Here is an 18,381-nt window from a genome sequence, read left to right as displayed (position 1 = left end):
AAAAAGCAACTACCAAATTTGATGAAAATTATAAACACACAGGTGTAAGCTCAACAAGTCCAAAAAGGATAAGCAAAAAGAAACCATACACACATTATAATCAAATTTTTTAAAAAAGAGAGAAAATCTTAGAAGTAACAGAGGAAGAATTAAAAAACTAAAAATTTAAGTTTAAAAAGACGGGTGAAAGCAGATTATATGCTAAAGTATATAAGAAAAAAAAAGTACGAAGAATTAAAGTGAACTTATCAACAGAAATTATACAAGCCAGAAAACAATGAAATGACAACGTTTAGGTACTAGAAAAAAAAATTTGTCAAATAAAGGTTCTAAATGCGGTAAAATGTTTCAAAAAGAAAAGAAAAATAAAGACTTCTAAAGTAACAAACACTGAGCAGCAGACCTTCAGTATAAAAAAAAGGTTAAGTGAAGTTTGTCTGTAAAAGAAAGGGGTACCACAAGGAAATGTGGAACTGCTCAAAGGAATGAAGAACATCCAAAATACATGAATAAATACAAGAAACTGTTATTTCTTATTTTTTGGTAATCTCCTTAATATATAAGTGAACAGAAAAAATGATGACATTTGTAAAATTTATAACACATGGAAAGGTAAAATGTATGGCAATGGCACAAATGCAGGAAATAGAAGTATACTAGTGTAAGGTTCTTACACTATACATGGCAGTATAATATTACATGAAAGCAGACTGTGATAAGTTAAAAGATATATATATCTCTTACAAAAACTGAGCAGCAGACCTTCAGTATAAAAAAAGGTTAAATAAAGTTTTGGAAATCTGGGACCACTCAAAGGCATGAAGAACATCCAAAATGATAAAAAAATGAATAAATAATAAGAAACTATTATATATGTATATATTAAATGTTTTATATATATATTTTATATATGTGTGTGTATGTGTGTGTGTGTATATATATATATAAACACACTGTATGTTCAACATGACAGAACATATCGTGGTGCATAAAACAGGATTTGTGCAAACATAAGTTGATGAAATTATACCAAGAATGTTCTTTGACCATTATTGAATTAAAATCAGCAACAGAAAGCTATCTGAAAAATCTTCTAAATATTTGGAAATTAATTCACAAATAATCAAGTGAAAGAAGAAATCACAAGTAGAAACTATTTTCAAACAAAGTTTAAAAGCAAAATATAAAATTTGAGATCCACCTAAAAGCAGAGCTTAGAAGAAAATTTATAACAACGCATGTTTATTTTATTAAAGAAGTTTCAAATCAATGATCAAGGCTTTCATCTTTAAAAGCTATAAAAAGAGCAAATGAAACCCAAAAATCAATGGAAGAAAATAAAAATAAGAGTGAAAAACAATGAAACAAAGTAACAGAAAACAATTTATGAAACCAAAAGTGGGTTCTTAGAAGTAACTGAAAAAATTAGTAAACCTCTTGGCAGACTGATCAGGAAGAAAAAAGACAAGACAGAAAATCACTATAACAAGTAAAAGTAAATGATATTGTATGGTATTAAACGATTAAGAAAAAATTATGAAAAACTTTGTGCCATTAAATTTTTTTTTTTTTTAAGACACTCTCCCTCTGTTGCCAGGATGGAGTACAGTGGAGTAATCTCGGCTCACTGCAACCTCTGCCTCTTGGGTTCATGCAATTCTCATGCCTCAGCCTGCCAAGTAGCTGGAACTACAGGTAAGCATCACGATGCTTGGCTAATTTTTGTATTTTTAATATAAAAGATGGAGTTTCGTCATGTTGTCTAGGCTGGTCTTGAACTCCTAGCCTCAAGCAATCCAGCTGCCTCGGCCTCCCAAAGTGTTGGGATTACAGGTATGAGCCACCACGTGTGGCCTATGCCAGTAAATTTGATAACTTTTATAAAATTGACAAATTCCTTGAAAGACTGAAGCTACCAAAGTTCAATAAAGCAGGAGTACATAAGCTGAATAGCTCTCTATAGTAAAGTAAAGAAAATTTCAAACCATGATGGTTCGGTAAACTATCAAAATTTTAAAGAAATACCAACTGTTTACAAATTCTTCCAGAAGGAAAAAATATTTCTCAACTTATTATAAGGCCAGCAATGCTCTTGTACCAAAACTGAAAAAAAAAGGACATTCTAAATAAATAAAAAAATATAGATCAATGTAATCTGACAAAGACAGACACAGAAGTCTTTACAAAATTTTAGCCAAACAAATGCAAAATATATAAAAAGGACAATCATGACCAAAATGGGGTCTATCCCAGTAAAACACTTCGTTTAACCTTTAAATCAGCGTGATTCATCATCTTTACAGAATAAAGGAGAAATATTTTTGGGTGTGTGTGTATATATATTTGCCAATACATTAGTAACAAGCATGACACAAACATACCCTCGTGCCAAAAAAAAAAACTTAGTAAACTTAGAAGAGAACAGCCTTAATCTGATCAGAAAAACCCATATCTAACATCACATTTATTGGTAAAAGAAATCAATCTTTTCCCCTAGGACCAAGAATCAGATAAGCTGCTTTTACCATTTTTGTTCTCACCATTTCTACTTAATATCTATCATACTGGCAGTCCAACCAGGACAATAAGGTAAGCATAAGAAATAAAGGGTATACTTACTGGAAAAGAAAAAGTGAAATATCTTTACTCATAGATGGTGTTGTCTTCTATAAAGAATATTATAAGGGCTTATTTAAAAACAAACTACTAGAACTGACAAATGAGTTTAGAAAGATCACGAGATACAAAAATCAACTGTATTTTTATATACTGGCAACTAATAAATGTGAAAATTCAAATTTTAAAAAATGCTATTTAGAATACAAACAAAAATAACAAAAAACATACTATACCCTTGCATTAAAACTACAAAAATGTTGCTAAAAAAATTTAAAAGACCTCAGTAAATGGAAAAATATGCTACGTTAGTGATCTGAAGACTCAATTTTGTCAATATGACAATTTCTCCTCAACCTGATAAATTCAAGGTAGTCCTAAAATCAAAATCCTAACAGTTTTTTTTTTTTTTTGTAGAAACTATCTAACTGATTCTAAATTTAAGTGGAAATGAAAGGGATCTAAAATAATCTGAAAAAACATTTTTAAATTAAAAAAAAGAACTTACACTACTTGATTTCAATACTTATCAGAGACAGTGATCAAGACAGTATGCTATTAGTGTCAAGATATTCATACAAATCAGAAGAATGCACTCGAGTCCAGAAATAAGACTATGCTTTTTTTTTTTTTCTTTTTTTTGGAGACAGGGTCTTGGCGGTCTTGGCTCTGTTGCCCAGGATGGAATGCAGTGGTGCAATCATGCTTCATTGTAGCCTTGACCTCCTGAGCTCAAACCATTCTCCCACCTCAGCCTCCCAAGTAGCTAAGACTACAGGTGCTTGTCAGCATGTCTGGCTAATTTTTGTGTTTTCTGTAGAAATGCGGTTTTGCTACTTTGCCCAGGCTAATCTCGAACTCCTGGGCTCAAGTGACTTGCCTGTCTCCTAAAGTGCTGGGATTACAGGCATGCACCACCATGTGCCCAGCCTGGCCCTTTAATTTTCAGCAAAGATGTCAACTGGGATAGAATGATCTTTTCAACAGATGCTGCTGTAACAAAGATATCCATACATTCCCTCTCACTAAAAGAAAAAAGTTAACTTCAATCCTTTAACTCAATCAGTTAGAAAAATTACCTCAAAATGTACCATCATAGGCAGGAACAGTGGCTCACGCCTGTATTCCCAGCATTTTGGGAGGCTGAAGTGGGCAGATCACTTGAGGTCAGGAGTTCAAGACCAGCCTGGCCAACATGGTGAAAACCCATCTCCACTAAAAATATGAAAATCAGCCAGGCATGGTGGTACATGCCTGTAGTCTCAGCTACTTAGGAGGCTGAGACATGAGAATCGCTTGAACCAGGGAGGCGGAGGTTGCATTGAGCTGAGATTGTACCACTGCACTCCAGCCTGGGCAACAAAGGGAGACTGTCTCAAAAAGATTAAAAAAAAAAAAACTATCAAACTTAAACACTTTTGCTATTCAAAAAATATTGTTAAGGAAATAAAAAGGCATGCCATGGACTAGGAAAAAATATTTGCAAAAACACACACCTGATAGATTTGTAGCCAGAATAGATAATAAGCTCTTAGAATGCAATAAAAAGAAAACAACCCAATTAAAAATGACCAAAAATGTGAAAAGACATTTCACCAAAGAAATGTCAAATAAACACAAAATAAACACACAAAAAGATGTTCAACATCATGTCATTAGGCAAATGCAAGTTGAAACTATGATGAATCACCTACGAGAATGACTAAAATTAAAGACTGATGATACTAAGTGTTGGTGAGGATTCAGCAGCATAAAGTCAGGTGGTTTTCTTTTTTTTTTCTTTTTTAAATAAACAATCCTTTAAAACTACAAAAACCACTCCTGGATCTCTGTCTTATGAAAACAAGCCTCTGCTGACCAAATGGCTCAGTTTCTCCAACTTATAAGTTGCAAAAAGAAGGGAAAGGAGATGTATTAATTTGAAACTCAAAGGACATTTGAACCAACAACAAGGCACTCATCTCATTTGCATCCTTATTCAAAGAAACTACTTCAAAAAATATTTAAGAAACAGTTCGAACAATGAATATATACTTGATGAGATTAATGAACTACTTTTTAAAACTTTTTCAAGTGAGATAATGACACTGTCCTTTCAGTTTAAAAAAATCCATATGTTTTAGAGCTGTATACTGAAGTATTTACAGATGACATAACATGCCACCTGGGATTTGCTTCAAAATAACACAAGAAGTAGGATGGGCGGTGTGCTGGTATAGATAAAACAAAACTGAACATGAGTTCACAATTATTGCAACTGAATATGAGTACAGAGAGACTTCATTATATGATGCTCCTTACTTCTCTATATAATTAAAATCCCCAAATGCAGTATTTTTAAAATAGCAATAAAATTATCTATGTTTCACTAAATAACTAAAAGTAGATAAATATTTTATTCAATTTATCCATAACACTTCTGCCTCTGGAGAATGGAATATTATTTGAAAACAGTTTTCAAAATAATGCTGGAAAATGCTTCCAATTTAATATATGAAAATACGTATGAATGATAAGGATACATTATCTCTTGGTATTTTTCTTTTTTAAAAAAAATCTTCTATAACATGGGTGTTGGATTACACAACTACAAGACAAAAACTTGGATTTTAGAATCAGAAATCTAGATTCAGATCCCATGTCTGAAATTTAAGATAGGGTACTATTTAGCACTAAAATCCAGTATCTCATAATTCTTACAAAAATTTTAGGAGGCAGACACAATGTACATGCAAGAAGACGAGAGAAGAATTAATGCTTAAGGACAGAGTTGCTGAATGGTCCAGTCAGAACTCGAACCTACCCAGTCTAACTCCAAAACCTGAACTCAGTTTTCCAACTGCCAGGTGTAACTATTTGTCAGTCATGAAATCAATGTACTGCACTGAAACACAATTTTTATAAAGAAACAGAATAGAAAATAGCAATGAGCAGTTTTCAAAACTCTGGTTTCAGATTACTTATGAGTATACTGAGTCACTTTGTAGAACACAGAATTACTGAGAATTGCAGCCAAAAAAGTGACTATTGGTTGATGATTATTATTGCTGGATGACAGTTATATAAGGATTCATCTGGCTCTATAGCTTTCTGTATGTTAACATTTTAAAATATTTTTTAAAAAATTTAAAGGGGCCATCTGGAGGAATTGTGTCAGGTCTCATTTCCAAGTTTACACCTCGGTCACTAACAGCAGACCCAGCTTCCCCAAGTCTCATCCATCATTGCACATATTCTCACTTTCGTGTTGCTCTGTACATATCCCAATCTGATCCAATACTGCATTCTTTCTCTCCCTTCCAAATTAATACATTCTACTGCGTAAAAATCCTGCTCAGTGATTAACATCTTGCTATCCTCAGATGCAGACTGAAACCTGGCTGGCTCCCTGAAAAAGACTCCCTGAAGCCTCTCAAGTGAAAGCTTTGTTTTAATTCCCGTGATAGTTTGGGACTTGGTAGCAGGGTTAGAACCTTCCAAGAACATCTCAGAAGCAAGCCTCTACTTTGACCATAATGCTCTGGGCTCAATGATTCTTGCTGAGTCAGTCCCATTCCCTAAAAGGCATTATGAAATTTTGTGGAGGCATTTTGGTCACCTTGATGACTGAGGGATGTTACCAGTTTATGGAGAACAGAAACCTGGAATGCTACCTATCTTGCAATTTGAAAACACAGTTCTGGTTAGAAAGAACTGACCTACATCTTGTTTAACTGGAGAATGTAATACTGAATAGGCAAGAAGGTGAAAAATAAGTTTATAATTATCTAAGCCTAACCACTTATTAAAACAAACCAGGAGAAGTACTGGATTTTAAAATACATATAGATTTATTTTTTTTCCCAGAAAACAGCCATCCTGAAAATCCAGAAAATATTTTGTTCGTAATCTTATTTTTAAAAGTTGTCATTTTGGAAAATGTCATTAACAGTAAAACTATTCATATTAGCATCACCAATAAAGCACAATTTTATCTGTCCAAAAAAAGTCTGAAAGCCACTGCTATGTTTTGATAGTTTTACGACTTTGCTTGGGGCAATAGATTGCACCATCACAATATTATCATTGCCACAGTATTTCATACTCCTATTATAAAACATGGTAGATGTTGTACATATTCAACAAATGTTTGCTGAACTACTAGGGTGTTTTGTGGAGAAACCAGACTGACTGGACCATATTACAGAGACAGTGAGGCTAAACAGGAATTTGGACATGAAGTCATAATACCAAAAAAAAAAAAAAAAAAAAAAAAAAAAAAAATCAGCCAATCAGGGTAATTTCTTGAACAAATCAGATAAAATATAGCTTTTGAAAGACTAACCTTGCCACGATATATATGTTAAATTGCAAATAAACTTGACTTAGTAATCTTAAAGGCAATAGTTTCTTACTACTAATATTTCTATTACTACAGCTCAAAGGTTTTAATACAGAAATTAAATAAGTTCATAGACTGAAATAATAAAGATTCATCTCACGATAGCTTTTTCCTAACAGTTTTATAAAACAGAATTCCACAAAACTCAGTTCAGAAAAAGCAATCAATATACCATTTGCCTATATTAAACAAAAACTGTATTAACACGTTTAAATGTTTCTAATATATGGAGAAGACTAACTTTTTACTTATATTACTAAGAACTCAAACAGTAGGGGTAAAACCTAAGTACCTAAGACAATCATCACTCACAGCACTATTATTTATCTAAAACACATCACTATTATTTATCTAAAACTATGCATATTGAACTAAACAAGAAAATACGATTTTTAAAATTTCAATATAAACATTAATTGTTCAAATTAATTTTTAATAAGTGCTCAAGCCAAAGTTTTGATACTTTGATCGCTTAAATTCTGTGATCTACTATTTCTTTAAAAAATTCAACTAGGCATTGTTTCACTTTCTCTATTTTCCCATTTGTTCTCCTCTCATAAGTAGTAAGTCTTACAAATGAATGCAACAACTTACTCATTCTATTTATTCATTTCTATTTTAAAATAGAATATATTTACAAAAGTTCATAAAATCCTTTAGATTATATTGAAATTCCTTATAATGCTTGTTTCTTCAATTCAGAAACTTAAAAAAAAAATTAATCTCATTTTCTTCTATCCAAATAACTATCGATGCAACAAATGCACATCTTAAGAATCCACACAAATTTCTTAGGTGTTTTAATTTTCTAACAAATTTTTGCAAAGTATAAACACTCGTTAACAAGGCTCTAATACTAATAAGGGAAATATGGCAACATTTAAATTACAAATCAGAATGACAATAAGTAGAACAGAACTAAAATGAAATACAAATTTTAAACAGCCAAGTAAGTTTAACTGCATTTATGTACAAAAAAATTATATAAATGTAGTTCAAAAACGATGACTGCCTACTACATCTAAAAAATAATCAAGTAAACAATCTTTGCAAAGCTTCTTGAGGGGAGAATTAGAGCTCCCTAAAGGAGGGTAGAAGGGGGAGAGTCTGTATTTGGAATCACACAATCGCCAACCGTGTGTATGGATTAAGTGCCTGTGCTTTCCAAAATGAGTTACTAAAACCATGAAAGGTATTAGGGAAGTTAAGATAGATTCCACTCATTTTCTTCAGGGAGACCATGTCAATCCTATCAGTACTGCTACTTCTTTATCCACCTCCTTCTCTGGAAATATCCTTTTTATCTATCATTAGTCCTTCTTTTATCTAGCATATATCATTCTGTCATCACTCGACCTCTGCCCTAGCTTTACCTTACCTTCCATCCTTGGTCCTAAGCCAAAAGTTACTTTGAGATGATGAAACAACAAAAACACTGAACATTTTTTTTTAAAAGATAAACTAAAATAAGGTCAAATTATTAAGTATTTCTATGAAAAGAACTGGGCAAAATAGTATCTTCCAGAGAGTTTCCCCAAGACCAAGTGTGTTATTTTCAGGAAGGAGATTGAGGAGGCGCCAGCTCTCTCTTCTATTGAGCTGCACAGTGGATGACAGAGGGGGAGGGAATCCCAGATGCCTGGGTTTCCTTCCTCATTAGCAGAGCCTACTCCCTGCCCACCAAAAGAAAGACTCCTCATTTTCTTTCCTTAGCAATCCCTTAGTCCTAAATCCTCTACTTCTCTCTGGTCCCTCCACCCCAAGACTCAAGGACTCAGTTCTATTTGCCGTAACTTCTTCCTTTACTGCAGACCTTCAATCATACTGTAACCCAAGTAGGCAATTCGACCTTTATAACGAAGAAAGACTTTGTCTTCTCAAGCTCATTAATACTTTGAATAGGGTGGGTGTTGTGGCTCACACCTATAATCCCAGCACTTTGGGAGGCCAATGCAGGCAGATCCCTTGAGCTCAGGAGTTTGAGACCAGCCTAGTCGACATGACAAAACCCTGTCTCTTCAAAAAATACCAACATTACCCGGGTGTGGTGGTATGCACTTGTAGTCCCAGCCACTTGGGAGGCTAAGCTGGGAGGATCACTTGGGCCCTGGAGGTGGAGGCTAAGGCTGCAGTGATCATGCCACTGCACTTCAACCTGGGCACTAGAGCAAGACTCTGTCTTTTTTCTTTTGAGATGGAGTCTCACTCTGTTGCCCAGGCTGGAGTGCAGTGGTGCCATCCTGGCTCTCTGCAACCCCTGCCTCCCAGGTTCAAGCGATTCTCCTACCTCAGCCTCCTGAGTAGCTGGGATTACAGGTGCATGCCACCATGCCTGGCTAACTTTTTGTATTTTTAGTAGAGATGGGGTTTCACCATGTTAGCCAGGCTGGTCGTGAACTCCTGATCTCATGATTCACCCGCCTCAGCCTCCCAAAGTGCTGGGATTACAGGTGTGAGCCACTGCATCCGGCCAAGACCCTGTCTTTAAAAATAAAAGTAAAAATTTGAATACACATATGCCTAGCATGTAAAAGAGAAGATCTTAGGAGAAGACTGATTAGTTGGGAGCAAAGGGATATATATTATAGAAACTATGTCCTATAATAGTTTGATGGGTAAGGTTCTTGGATGAGAGCTTATGAGTTATGTCTCTGTATATCTGAGAGTTTGATGTTAGGAGAAATAACCAAATTGTATATTCTATTACGTTGGCAGTGGCTACATACTAAAGAAAATAAACAGAGAACTAAAATTTTAATCCCAATTTTATCTAGTTACCATACAACATACCCATCATTAAATGTTAGGTTCATTTAATTTTAACTTTCATCAGATAAGATTAAATTCTATTTTACCTTGAATTCTCAGGTTTTGTTGCTTATATAGAAAAGTAATTAGTACTTTTTTTAATGTTTAAGAGAAAACACTATTGTTAACTCAAGTAAAGGAACAACAATAACAGCAGCAGCTAACAATTACATAGTACCTATGTGACAGCCATTGTTCTAAGAGCTTTTCAGAGCAAAACTCTTAACCTTCACAACAACCCTATAAAATAGGTATTATTATTATCCCTACTTTATGAATTTGAAATCAGTTAAGCATTTGCTTAAAGTTATGCAGCTAACAAGTGATGGAGTTGTGATATGAACTCAAGACATTCTGTCCACCTATTCTCTTAACTATGAAGCCACACTTAACTGTTTTATGAAAATTAACTTATTCTCTATTTTTAGCTAGGTAAAACAAGGTTTCAAATACAGCAGATATTTCAGACAATATTTATTAACAGAATTAAAAAGTCATATGAATTAACTAAAAAAAGCTACACAGTAACTCTTTTCCTGATTGTTGTGAAGAATTACAAATATTTGAGATGCTACAAGGGGACCTGGAGTGATGGGATATAATATAAAATATGTATCTCATTCAACCTAAGATGCCACTGATTGAAAACATACCTTTATTTTATGTGCCACTGAGAAAGGAAACTGCCAAACTATAACACATTACCATTTAAAATATACTAGTATATAAAAACGGAATAAAAGTATAAATAAATAAATGATTAGAGTCGCTTACCAAAGATACCTTCAATTTAAGGCTGCTTAATAGGTAAGACTATGTACAAGAAAATTAGTATTTCTTGAAAGCTGTTATACCTTCTGGAAATCGATGTATTTGGAAGAAATCAAAGACTTGAGAACAGCCCAAGATTGAGGTGTGAACTGTGGTTGTAGAGAACTTCAGGACAAGAAAAGTCGGTTTATCAAACACATGCCTACATTAGGTCATATGTATTATTAAATAATTTGCTATGCTGCCATTAAAAAATAACACAGACCAGGTGGGTTACATCACAGAAATTTATTTTCTCACAATTCTGGAGGTTGGAAATCCAAGATCAAGGTGCTGGCAGGTTTGGTTTTTCCTCTTACCTCCTTGGCTTGCAGATGGTTACCTTCTCATTATATCTTCATTTGGCCTTTTCACCCTGTGTGTGCATCCTTGGTCTCGCTATCCCTCTCCTAATAAGAACACCAGTCATACTGGCTTATAGTCTCACTCTTTTTTTTTCTTTTTTTTTTTTTATAGTCTCACTCTTAAGGCCTCATCTAACCTCAGTTACCTAAGTAGAGGTCTTATCTGCAAATCTCAAAATGCAGTTCATATTGGGGATTACGGTTTCAGCATATGAATTTGAGAGAGACAAAACTTAGTCCATTAATAACATAATAGTTGATCATATTGGAACCAAATATATAACACTTGGAACCTGAAATACAAAACATCGTTTCTGCTATAGCAAACTACTGTTGAGGTAATAGTATTAAATACAAAGTCATTTCTACACTAGGATCAACAACTCAAAGAAAAAACAAAATCATACCAGCTCTTAATTTAAGACTAAAATGAATTACTATAGGAAATTTTTTTTTTTAATTGTTTAAGCTTAAGACAGCGTCCTTATTTTTGGTTCCTGCTATATTCTTATATACCAATCAATTCACATTTTGTATTACAAAGGCAAATCTTGCTTTTGGGCAATTTTTGCACACTCTTTTCTATACTATGTAATAAGAGCCACTGTTAATCTTCGACTCACCTTCAATGTGTGTGCCTTCAATGTGTGTGGCGTAGAGTAGCTACTTAATAAATATCAGAGGGAGGAAAGAAAAGAAGGTAGGAAGGAAGGGAGGAAGGAGGAGGAAACTAAGTCAGACATTTACTAATTTCTATAGTACCTTGTATTTGCTTTAATTTGGCACTCTGCAGATTATGTGAACCAATATATTTAATATTCAAAGTCATGAAAATACACATAACAAATTTAAGGTACAACACAAACTTTATATCACAGCTTATAAAAGTAGAAACCAAGAAAATCTTCTGAATAAAACATCCAAGTACCCGCCTCCCTGGCCATGAATGAGTATTCAAATCCTATTTGAAAGTATAAAGACACCACTTAAAAGACACTTCAAAGCCTATATAAAACTGCCAGAATGTACTCTAGTGTAGTTTTTGAAACCAGCTAATTCTGATGTTTCAGCAAGAAATTTTTACAAAAATTCCTCCCTCACCTCTTTCTTGGTTATGAGAAGCAAAAAGGAAAAAAAAAAAAAAGAAAGAAAGAAAGAAAATTTCCCCCCACCACCAAAAAGCGAAACCTACTCTATATCCTAGTTAATCAGAAATCATCCACTGAGTAGTCAGTTCATTCAGAGTTTATTTATATTTTGGCTCTCATCTACAAACGGAAAAGTAAAAGCAGTGTCAGCTAGAGCTACGTGAAAAGAGACACTCAAACATTTACCTGTTATTTTTCAGCTGTCAGGGAGTATCAAAATTTTACATAGCAAAAATAAAGCAATATCTAAATGTTTGGTTAGGTGTTAACAATATAAAAAGTATTTCACTGACACTAGACTAAATAATAGCTATGTGAACAAACATAGATTTTTGTCTACAACCATGTTGCTCTATAAATTCACACAAGTTAGTATGAAGCAACTGGTAAGACAGTAACACTATTGATTTAGATGTGTCAAATCAAACATTAACATACAACGGCTGTTTAGAAGGGAAAACATTCCTTCAATACAAATGTGCTTATTATATGGTTTCTCTTCTTTGCAACTGAAATTTTAGATTCATTTAAATTTTCAAAATGTCACTGGGTTTTACTTTATTTTAAAAGGACCCAAAGTTCTTGATCTCATGTCAGAAGGACAGAACGGGACTTCTAGAAGAGAGAAAACAAAATGTCTACATAAAACAAGTTAATTGGGCTGGGCGTGGTGGCTCATGCCTGTAATCAAAGCACTTTGGAGGTCAAGGGGCAGATCACCTGAGGTCGGGAGTTCAAGACCTGCCTGACCAACATGGTGAAACCCCATCTTTACAAAAAATAAATAAATAAAATAAAAATAAAAAATAAAAAAGTTAATTTGTCTCATTTTTGACATTTACCAAAAAATGTTCTCATGCAGTGTTATGTCTCAAAATCGTTTAAAGAATGATAATCATATATCTTTCTCATTACACAGTTCAGATCAAATTATATGCCTAACAATTACAGCCATGAAGTATTCATTTATATACCACCCTTTAGTGTTCAAAACACGTTTACTGTTGACCCAATCACCTAAGTGGAAGATTTAACTAGATACCAGAAGACAAATGTTCCATTTCTCTCTACCTCAGTTATTTCCCTATTCCCTTTATCAAATAATTGGTACTTAAATAGTGCTCTGCTTCAGAAAGTTTAAATAAATGAAAACTTTTGTCAATGATTCTTTTTAAAAAATCTGTGAGCAAAGATAGAAAGCTTTGTGTTTTTTTTTATTTTGATAGCAAAAACATTTTCACATAAAGCAAAACTAAAAATCCAAGGTAAAGAAAACACAACTTTACTTGAAGTCTAAGCTGAAACTAGGCTTTAAAATTCCCTTAGATTCTAAACAGGTTTGTGTTTACATGTCCTAACCCTTAAGATAGTTTCCAAACAGTACACCAAAGTGCAGTGAACTCACAGACACCTCAGAAACACTTTAAATTTCCGAGGGAAACCAAGTAATTTTAGGTATCTGTGGATTACTGTATGAACCACTAACTCAACAGTGCACTAGATCCTATTATAATCCTTTCCACAGTATCACATCTTTATAAAACTGAGTTTCTGTAATGTGAAAAAGAAAGAAGAATCATGCTTCTTCTACTCTCACTGCAAAACAAACAAACAAACAAAAAACCCACAATGTGGAAGAAGTTGTACAGTGTCCAAGAGATGCACACATCTGCACACATCTCATTAGAAATGTTGGTTACTTAAGAATGAAGAAAAAACAGTTATTCAAATAATTCATATATTATTTATTCAAATGGCTACTAAGTTGTTAGGACATAAATACTTATGTTGTTTGGACCTAACTACTAAAAAAATAAAACTATTTGGTATTTCTTTAGCTCTAAGGATATCATGAAAAGATCACTGGCCTACTAAGAGTGTGATGAATAGCCAAAGTTCGGGAACCTTTGCAAATGGGTAGAAACAGAAATGACACTAGGGCTGTCACTAAACTTAGTGAAACATTAACTGGCTAGCTTATATTATTACCCAAAGGCCATTAGTGCTGTGTAAAGGCTAGTATACTCTATTTACAAATATCTGAGGGCTAACTAACTGAAATCCAGCTGTAGCCTAAGGAGTCCAGTTTCTCTGCAGCTCCCTCCAGGAAGAGATGCTCCTCTGTTCTCATCTGGGCCTGCAAAAAGTCATCTTCCTTTATCAGTACTTAGGAAAAAACACCCAGTGTTACAGGTGTAAAACTCTTAACAAATTAACAGAGATCCTGGTAACATTACCCTATCAATGGTAACATTATTAATATTATACAGAACTTTTCCAAAAATACTTTCAGAGCCATTAGGGCCTAACTATACCATTTCATTGTATAATCTGAAGGCCCACTGGGCCAGCTCACTGTGATTTGATTATCACAATTCAAAGAAGGAACAGCTTTTAGTAGATAATGCCCAGGATTCACAATTAAGAACAAGTGTTTTGAAATCAAGTTCTGTTACCATGTAACTTTAGGCATGTCTCTCCATCTCCTGGACCTCATTGTCTTCAACCATTTTTAAAAGAATTGTTTTTATATTAATACAGGTACAGGCCGGGTGCGGTGGCTCAAGCCTGTAATCCCAGCACTTTGGGAGGCCGAGGCGGGTGGATCACGAGGTCGAAAGATCGAGACCATCCTGGTCAACATGGTGAAACCCCGTCTCTACTAAAAATACAAAAAATTAGTTGGGCATGGTGGCTCGTGTCTGTAATCCCAGCTACTCAGGAGGCTGAGGCAGGAGAATTGCCTGAACCCAGGAGGCGGAGGTTGCGGTGAGCTGAGATCGCGCCATTGCACTCCAGCCTGGAAGAGCGAAACTCCGTCTCAAAAAAAAAAAAAAAAAAAAAAAATACAGGTACAGTCTCCCTTATGTGAAATACTTGGGACCAGAAGTGTTTCAGATTTGGGTTTTTTTCAGAGTATGGAATATTTGCATAATATTGACTGAGCATCCCAAAAATTCAAAATCTTAAATGCTCCAATGAGCCTCTCCTTTAAGCGTCATATCAAGTGCTCAAAAAGTTTTCGATTTTGGAGCATTTTGGATTTCAATTTTTTTGATTAGGGATATTCAACCTACATAAGTTTTGTAATGTCCAAATGAAATTAAGCTTACTAAAGGAATTCATAAAATGCTACTTGTTATACAAACAACCTAATGGATATGTCATTCAAATATTTATACACAAAAACTATTATCACCAATGAGGACAGAGTAGTAACACAGAAATACTCCCTTTTCATGGAATTTAAGATTCTAATGGGAGCTGGGTGCAGTGGCTCATGCATGTAATCCCAGCACTTTGGAAGGCCAAGGCGAGTGGATCACAAGGTCAGGAGTTCAAGACCAGCCTTGCCAATGGTGAAACCCCATCTCTAGTAAAAATACAAAAATTAGCAAAATATACAAATTAGCTGGGCATGGTGGCGCACACCTGTAGCCCCAGCTACTTCGGAGGCTGAGGCAGAAGAGTTACTTGAACCCAGGAGGTGGAAGTTGCAGTGAGTAGAGATCATGCCACTGCACTCCAGCCTGGGCAACAGAGTGAGACTCCATCTCAGACAAAAAAAAAAAAGAAAGATTCTAATGGGGAAAATAATATAGTTAATCTTAGTTTCCTTCCACTAAAATGACAAGAAATTTAAAAAATATATTAGCACATAAAAACAAAAAGTCTGCACGTAACAGAATGAAAGAAGACAGCTAAATTTTGGACTATAAAAAGCAAACAGATAATTGGTGATTTAATAGAGCAGAAATTTCAGACCATTGAAATCTAAACACTAACCAAAAATGGCAGTGGTTGGGGAATTATATCAGAAGCTGGGGAAAAGGCTTAGGAACCAGAAGTACCAGAAGCCCTAAAAGCAAGAGGAAAGGATGGGCAAAAGCAAAGGCAAGGGGAAGGGATGGGCAAAAGCTGAAGAAATGAAAGTCTGCAGGAGGTTAGAGTATCATAAATCAGTTGATTAAGAAAAGGTGATAGTAGCAGTAGTAGCAGCAGCAGTGGTAGTAGTAGTAGCAGTAGTAGTAGTAGTAGTAGTAGTAGTAAGGACACTCCTGCCCCATATACCACCTCAGTCAGGTAACTAACCTATCCCCATGGAGATAGTTTATTCTCTGTAGATATTGAACTACATGTCTGTAGTAGTTCCAAGACATGTCTGACTTGGAAACATTAATAGTCAAGAGTGGAGGTAGGGAGCAAACCATTTGAGAAATAAGGAGTGAAAGTCTATATACAAAATACTGGGATTTCCAGTCCCCCTCCCCAACATGCGTCTCCAAATATTAAAATGAAAAAAGGGTAATACTCCCATATGTTCATATTTATCAGATTTACTGTATACAACAAATATTTATAATGCTTCCTGTCCACCAAAAATCCACATCTCACCATCAAAGAAAAAGATTTACTGTGGTCAAGTTTTAGACAGAAAGAGAAAAAAGGAGAAAGAGAATTATATTCAGAGGTTTAAGTAATCTTTAGGATATGCTTGAAGCAGTAAGTAGATAATTCAATACAATTAGGTAGTACACAAAGTGATTATGTAGATGCTTTAATATATATTAGAAAAAAACATATAGCTAGTATATAGAACCTGTAATTTCACAGATATTATTGCTTAGCAAGGCAAAGTTTTTAAACTATGAAGTAAATATTAACATAGGCACTTTGTAAGAAATGGCAGTAGTATGTGAATGTCTAAACTTTCAGGCACACTACTGCAGAGACAATTATTAAATTGGGTGGTAAAGTTAAGGCCAGATAAACTAAAATTCCTTCGAATGTGATTCTAGAAACTTTTAAAAATTGATAAAATATTATGCAAAGTTTAACTTTTTGAAACCAGAAAGCAAGTTTTATTGGGATTTACATTGGTATAAGATGGGTTGACCACAGATATGCTTTGTCAGGAAAATTTTCCCAAGATAGGAGTTAACATCAAGCAAAATTAATTACTGAAGTTATTGCAAGTTTAAAATTCTAAAAGCAGTTAACAGACAAGATGAAGAAATAAGAAAGCAATTAGATAAAACAGAAAGGAGGATAACTAGCAGTTATACTGACAGAACTACCATTTTGTTTGGGCTTCTACTATATGCTAGGCACAGAGTTAGGTAACCAAAATAGGTAGTCTTTATGCATATCTGCCTTTTACAGATTAAAAATCTAAGACTCAAGTTAAATAATTGACTTGTAGCACCAGTTCTGGGGAAAGCTAAAGGTGAAAAAAGTGTAACATAAAGGCAAAAAACCCTTTGATAACCAACTAAGTATCACAATTAAATGCCCTATGTAGTTTTCTAACACAGCTGTCCCCAACCTTTTTGGTACCAGGCACTGGTATTGAGGAAGACAAGACGGGCAGGGGGATAGTTTCCGGATGAAACTGTTCCACCTCAGATCAACAGCCATTACATTCTCATAAAACAGCATCCAACCTAGATCTCTGACATGCACAGTTCACAACAGGGTTCACACTACTTTGAGAATCTAATGCCCCCGCTGATCTGACAGAAGGCAGAGCTCAGGCAGTAACATTCACTTGCTTGCCAGCAGCTCACCTCCTGCTGTGCAGCCTGGTCCGTGACAGACCAAGGATCAGGGAATGTTCTAACATTCCTAACCTCAAAATCCTTATAAAATCCATAAAGTAAATAAAATGACTAAAGATGACTGCAGACTGGTAGGTTAAGAGATGGTCAGTAAATTAGATTTGGTGCATTTAGCTTTCCAAGAAGGTACTGTAGCCAGAAAAAAAAATCTTGAATTTGATAGGACAGATTCATAACATTCCTCTTATCCTAGCTGAAGACTTAATTACATTGTTTCTTCAGTAAATGGAGTCATACCCAAAACTTCTTAAATGGCCACATTTCCACTTTTCAATTAAACAAAGTCAGAAGTTATTGAGCAACCCAAAACAATAACACCACCACAAACACATTTGGATACATGCTTTAAACTTCTATAATCTGTATAATTTGTATAAAACCGCTGTGTGCAGTAGCACACACCTGTAATACGAACACTCTGGGAGGCCAAGGCAGGATGATCACTTAACCAAAAGAGTTCAAGACCAGCCTGGGCAACATGAGACCCTGTCACTACAAAAAGAAAAAATTAGTTGGGCATGGTGGCACACGTCTGTAGTCCCAGCTACTAGGGAGGCTAAGGTGGGAGGAGTCGCTTGAGCCCAGGAAGTTGAGGCTGCAATGAGCCATGACTGTACCACTGCACTCCATCCTGG

General features: G+C 34.7%; 1 protein-coding gene across 1 annotated transcript in view; it reads right to left on the bottom strand.

Moving 5' to 3' along the window:
- PAWR (pro-apoptotic WT1 regulator) overlaps positions 1-18,381 on the bottom strand; it is a 106,292-nt gene that overhangs the window by 46,746 nt on the left and 41,165 nt on the right. The window lies entirely within an intron of this gene.

The sequence above is a fragment of the Saimiri boliviensis genome, chromosome 7, assembly GCF_048565385.1.
Source record: "Saimiri boliviensis isolate mSaiBol1 chromosome 7, mSaiBol1.pri, whole genome shotgun sequence".
Classification (NCBI taxonomy): Eukaryota; Metazoa; Chordata; class Mammalia; order Primates; family Cebidae; genus Saimiri; species Saimiri boliviensis.
The sequence above is the reverse complement of the archived record's forward strand: the minus strand, read 5'-3'. Positions and strand labels throughout refer to the sequence as shown.